General features: G+C 37.7%; 1 long non-coding RNA gene across 1 annotated transcript; it reads right to left on the bottom strand.

Annotated features, from left to right (window-relative positions):
• Positions 1-498: 498 nt before the first annotated feature.
• On the bottom strand, positions 499-2,559 carry LOC143788921 (uncharacterized). Its single transcript, XR_013218753.1, has 3 exons — positions 2,415-2,559; positions 1,155-1,570; positions 499-755 (listed from the first exon to the last, which is right to left on the bottom strand). It is a non-coding gene; the product is annotated as an uncharacterized LOC143788921 (long non-coding RNA).
• Between the last annotated feature and the right edge of the window lie 3,388 nt (positions 2,560-5,947).

Raw genomic sequence — 5,947 nt, 5'->3', positions numbered from 1 at the left:
GTCTTTTGTAATGACTTATGACTCATGTAGGAAAAATAGACTTCCTATTGTAACATAGAGCTTAGCATGATTTAGCTAGTCTGTTTCTAATCATGTGATGCCATAGACCTAATGGAAAAGAGAATTAACTGTGTATAAGGGCAAAATCAGAAATTGTAAGTGCACAGTGATATTTAATATGATGACTGCAATATATTAAGAGGATAAAAACTTTGGCCGCAACCTATATAACCATTTGGATAGCCCACTAATACAGAGGTACACCGGCTCCTCTCATTCTCCACTCCTTCCCTACTTCTCTTAACTCTCCCTTTTTTTCCTCTTTAACTCTCTATTCCTATTATTTCTACTTTACAATGGTAATGTTGTTATTTCTAGTCTGTTAGAAAGATAATATACAAAATGTTTTCGAAGTTTCCTTGATTAGACAAGAATATCTAAATATATATATATATATTGTATAATGAAGGCATATTCAAGCTTTATTTTTGTCCAATGTGATAAAAAAATCAATAATTTATTTAATACAGATAGTTAATGTCTGTGCATAGAATATGAAGTCAGATTGGGTGGTTTTCTGTCTTCTTTGGTGGGGTAGTAGCTGATGGTTCGGCTACTCGTTTGGCATAACAGTCCTGTCTGGTTGGTTGTCACAATCAGACTCGTGGTTGTATGGCTGTATGGTTGGTTGTATGGACACGTGGATGATGTTGTTGTCCATTAGCCTCCATTTACTCTCCTGGCAACATGGGCTCCTGAATAACAAATAGTATAGATATAATCCAATTACATCTCTATTTAATTAATATTAGGAAAACAGTACCATTAGATGTCACGTCTCACTTGTACTGACTATGACCTAGAGACTACAAAACTTTACGGTGATAATTAGACTATTATCTAACCTAGCGCAGCAGGCGGCACCAAGTCCTATTACTACCAACCCCTCCCATCAACGCTTCCCAATAAAACCTGCATCTTTCCAGATAGAGAGGGATGAAAGCGCAGGCAGCAGAAAAAGGAAGGGAGATGAGCAAAGAGCAATTCTGCACAGGCCGCCTATTAGACCAGGGGAATTTATTTAATACTGTTCTGAATAAGGAAGCCAATACATGTTGGATAAAAGATATATATGCACCAATAAGTATACCTACCTAATGCTCGCTGGTGATAGCGGCACGACACAGGGGGCACGTCTGATGGTAGAGACGCCATGTGTCTAGGCACGCAATATGAAATGAATGTCCACATAATAAATAGGAGATGTTGTCCTGTTGTTGAACATCCAAACATATTGGGCAATTTTCAGTGAAATACTGTGGACTGGTCCTCGAGGGTGCGGCTACTTGGGTGTCATTGTGGGCCGGCTCTGTCCTCTCTGATTGGTTGTCCAATTCATCGTCAGCATTATAATCGGTTTCGATCGTCTCTGTAATTCTCACTGTAAAGGTCACTGTGATCAATCTATTATTCCGAGATCTGATCCGATGTACAAAAGTGAGTTCAGATGTTCTAGTTCTCGAATGTCCATCTATCCTTCGAAATCCTTGACCCCCGATATTAAAGGGTCCTGAAAAACAAATGGTGCAGATATAATCAAAGTAGATCTCTATGGAAATGTGACATTATGTAAATGGTAACATTATATTAGCTCACATGTGTTACTTGTCTATGAGCCAAAGACTGCAAAACACAGACAGAAATGTCATATAAGGAGAGCACAGTTCTTGTTTAAGGTGGTTTATTTTGTGTAGTTTAGGTTCACTTTAAGGTTAAGATTATCTGCATTTAAAGGGAATTTGTCAGCGTTTATGTTGCATAATCTAAGAGCAGCTTGATATAGGGGCAGAGAACCTGATTGCAGTAAAGTATTATTTACTGGCCGCTTTGAGCAGTTTTAATAAAATCTCAGGCTTTTTTCTGCTGTAAATGTAGCAGTGCTATAAATGCTGAGCTGTACTTATGATGAAATTAGTCAAAAACAGTGTTTCTTATGCCATCCTTGATCAAAAGTTCGCTGGATGAAGATGCACCAAATTCATTAAGAGGTCCTATTGTGTAGGCTGCTCATGTGCCAAAACCAGAAATCTACTCCAGATCATAAATCTTTAATTTCTTTATTATATATTTATCATATTTAGCTTTTGTAGCTTTCTTATCCCTTTTAATAAAAAAAGAGGGTACCGAAAAAAAATAGGTATTGTCTTCTGCGGGTGAGACACTTGTAGTAGGGGCCTGCGCCGCTAGTTGAATATTTGAGGAACCCTTCTGAGTCAGTCTGCCAGCTCCCCAGAGGATGACTCCTGTTTCTTTTGGGTACCCCTCATACTTTGAGACTTAGTTAGAGGCTAACAGGGAATGGTTTAGTTGGGATATTTGGTTTTCAGATGTAAAAAGGCAATGGTTGAAATTACCTGAATATCGAAATCTGAATGTCCTCCTGTCTCTCCTACTAGGTGGCATGACGTCAATGTGTCTCTGCTTTATAGTCCTTGTGAAAATCCGAAAAAATCCAGCAAGGGAGTCAAAACTCTGTGATGCAAAAGTGTATCACTGAGAAATGGCAGCGGAATGCTGGTGTGGAAGGGTTTTATGCTGAGAATTCTGCGTGTCACAATCACCAAAGTTGCGTTCGTCATGGCGACATCTCTGACATCAGACCTGGTGTACACTGATATTATTATATTATTTTTATATTATTATTATTGTAACAAGACAAAAATAGAGGGCTTTTGTGGCACTTCCATTCAATTAATAAAAAATAGTTATTTGTAAATTTTATAAAAACGAGTAAATCCATGTGAAAGTGAAATAAAAACTGACACATTTCTGGTGCAAACAGGCACCATTAGTCATAGTATGAAGAAGGGAATCATGGGAGATGCATTTTGAAGTAGAGGGAAACAATAGATGGACAGATAATGGGCTAATCAGAGAACAATGCAGAAATTAGGAAAAAATTATAATAAAAATAATATTGCCAACAAATTAAATAACAAGGACACCTACAAACGGCTAATGTCAGACGTCACTACACTATTTTAGAATGCTCTTTCTAAATGCTTAGACCAGGGAATACATAGTGATGTCGTCATTAATAAAATAAAGAAATATTTATTATTTGATTATTTTATTATTCCCATTTTCCATGGGTTACCCAAACCCCACAAGGAGGCTTTTCCCTTCCCCCATTCACCCCATTATCTCGGGTATAGGATCAGTGAATGAGGGCCTGAGTGGGTGGTTGGATGATCATTTACAACCACTGGTGACCAGAATTCCCATTTATCTAAAAGACAGGGCTACAGTTATAAAAATATTTGACAAATTTAACTGGACCAATGAGTTTTCTTTTTTTACTTGTGATTTAGTTGATTTATATCCTCTTATTCCCCATCATCTAGCTACAGTAGAAGCACAACATCATTAGACCAGACATAGCTCTGATAGTGCTGAATTAGAAAGTTCATCGTTCTGGCACTAAATTATTTATTGGGCCTCAATTTCTTCACTCTCAATTCAGAGTATTTCCTACAAATAGAGGGCGCCCCAATGGGTTTAAAATTCTCCCCATCCCTTGCAATTATGTTTATGTTGTGGAGGGAAGAAGTTTTTATTTTTAACCCTACTAACTCTTTTTCTAACCATATAATGTGGTACGGCCGATACATGGACCATCTGCTCATTGTATGGTCCGGCAATACCACTGTCATCCTGGATTTTGCGTCACATCCTATTAACAATGATTTTAATCTACGGCTTACTTTTGCTCCCCCAAGTTCTCGAGTCCCTTCTTTGGATTTTTTTTTTTTTAGAAAGGGATCCTGTTAATGACTGAGTTCGTTCATCACTTTTTAGGAAAAAGGTTTCAGCTAATAGCATCTTACAATCCTTTCGCTGTCACCCAGATTATATATTAGGGCTATCGTAGATCTCCAATCAGTTCTGCCTATAATAAAGTAAACTCCAAGTCCAGAGCAGGAATCCTTTACAATAATGAGCGATCAGCTGATAACGTTAGAACAGTTTCGCCTCTGACCTTTTCCACACCCTTCAGTTTACCATTCTGTCAGATTAAAACTAAGATTTTCAGATATTTAGCAGTGATTAATCGGGATGATAACCTGAAGGGAATTTTGAAAGGAGGGTTCAGATGTGTGGCCAAAAAGGAGCGGTCTATGGGTAACTTGCTTTCCCTAGTGTTTCTCACCAAGAAAAATCTCCATCTACCTGGCTCACCCCAAAGGATGTTTTAAAATGTTCAGGCAGCTGATGTAATGTTTGTACGTTTGCTGTAAATTAAAATATCAGTTTGTATTGCCCTCTGATTTGAGCCACACTATTAATTAGTTAATTGATTCCGACTCCCACCATATTGTATACTGCATCGAATGTGATCTCTGCCATGTGAGGTACGTAGGTTGTATCAGGTCTGTAGGTTGTATCACCAGGAAATAAAAAAGCGTATTGTAGAGCATTTATCTAATATTTAAAAAAAAAATGGTTGATATTCTGGAGCAGCTAAACATTTTGTTACCAAACACATTGGGGAAGTTAATCATGTGCTATTCTATGGTATTGAGAAGGCTACTTGGTCAGACAGGGGGGAAATTGGCAGAGCCAGATTCCCTAATGGGATCCTACTGGATGCTGGCAATTAATATCAAGTTTCCACACAGTATGAACTTCAAAAATGATTTTTATTACAATTATTAGTTGTTGGTTCCGTTTTTCTAAGTTGGCAACATTGTTTCTTGTATATTTTTATCCTAATTTCTGCATTGTTCTCTGATTAGCCCATTGACTGTCCGTCTATCCGTCTATTGTTTACCTTTACTTTAAAAACGAGTCTCCCATGATTCCCTACATCATACTATGGATAATGGTGTTTTTTTTGCACCATATACGCGTCAGTTTAAAATTCAATTTTACATGGATTTGATCGTTTTTATGGAGTTACAATAAAGTATTTTTTATTCCTTGGATGGAAGACCAGCAAAATCCCTCTAGTCTCGTCTTGTTTTTCGGTGTTGCACCAGCAGGATGCAGTAATCTCAGCTTCACATGGTTTAGACAATCCTGGTGAGCTGTACACCTTTCTATCCTGTTGATATTATAACACTAGTGACAACTATAACTAACTAGAGATGATCGATTCTGCCAAGTTTAAAATTTGGCAAAACATACAAATTTAACATAGAAATTCAATCTGCATTGAATTATACCAAGTGAATTGGATATTCCTTACTACGCTCTGAGGTCTCTATAGACCCCCAAAGCATCAAAAGCGTAAAATGTAAAAAAAAGTGCATCCTCTTCTAGTTGCTCCTCTGTACGACAGGTCTTCTGGCCTCCAAGTTTGATGTCAATGCACGTCGTACCGTTCTTGTGCCTTTCGAAGTTACACCATTGCCCGGGGCCTAGTCAGCACCTCCGACCATGGATGACATCTGAGTGCAGTGTGATTTCCACTGACAGAATGGAGAAGAATCAGATCACACTATGATCACACTCTGATCAGACTCTGTGTGTGATTACCATAACTGACCAGATTCTCTAGGATGGCAGAATATATACTTGTGTCACCCTCGCCTCACGGTTTGTGCTTACACACAATTATTTTATTTTTGACTACAGATTTTTCCATCAACTCAGGGGCATCACTGTGGGTAGCTGTTTTAATTTCTGGTATTCTGGATATAATATCTTTTCATACTTACCAACAATTATAACACACAATTCAGGACATTTAAGCCCTACCCTAAAAATGCTGCAAAATAAGTATCACCTACTTTTGGGCTTGGTTTTTCTATCCTCCACTCATGGCTGTTGAGTCTTCTAAGTGTCATGGTCAAATATAAAATTGGGTTAATGTTGCACAGCACTCCATAAAATGATTAGAACTTTTTTTTAGAGAGAAAAATAAATAATTTTAATATTTTCCTTA

Source organism: Ranitomeya variabilis, chromosome 8 (genome assembly GCF_051348905.1).
Source record: "Ranitomeya variabilis isolate aRanVar5 chromosome 8, aRanVar5.hap1, whole genome shotgun sequence".
In the NCBI taxonomy this organism is placed as follows: Eukaryota; Metazoa; Chordata; class Amphibia; order Anura; family Dendrobatidae; genus Ranitomeya; species Ranitomeya variabilis.
The sequence above is the reverse complement of the archived record's forward strand: the minus strand, read 5'-3'. Positions and strand labels throughout refer to the sequence as shown.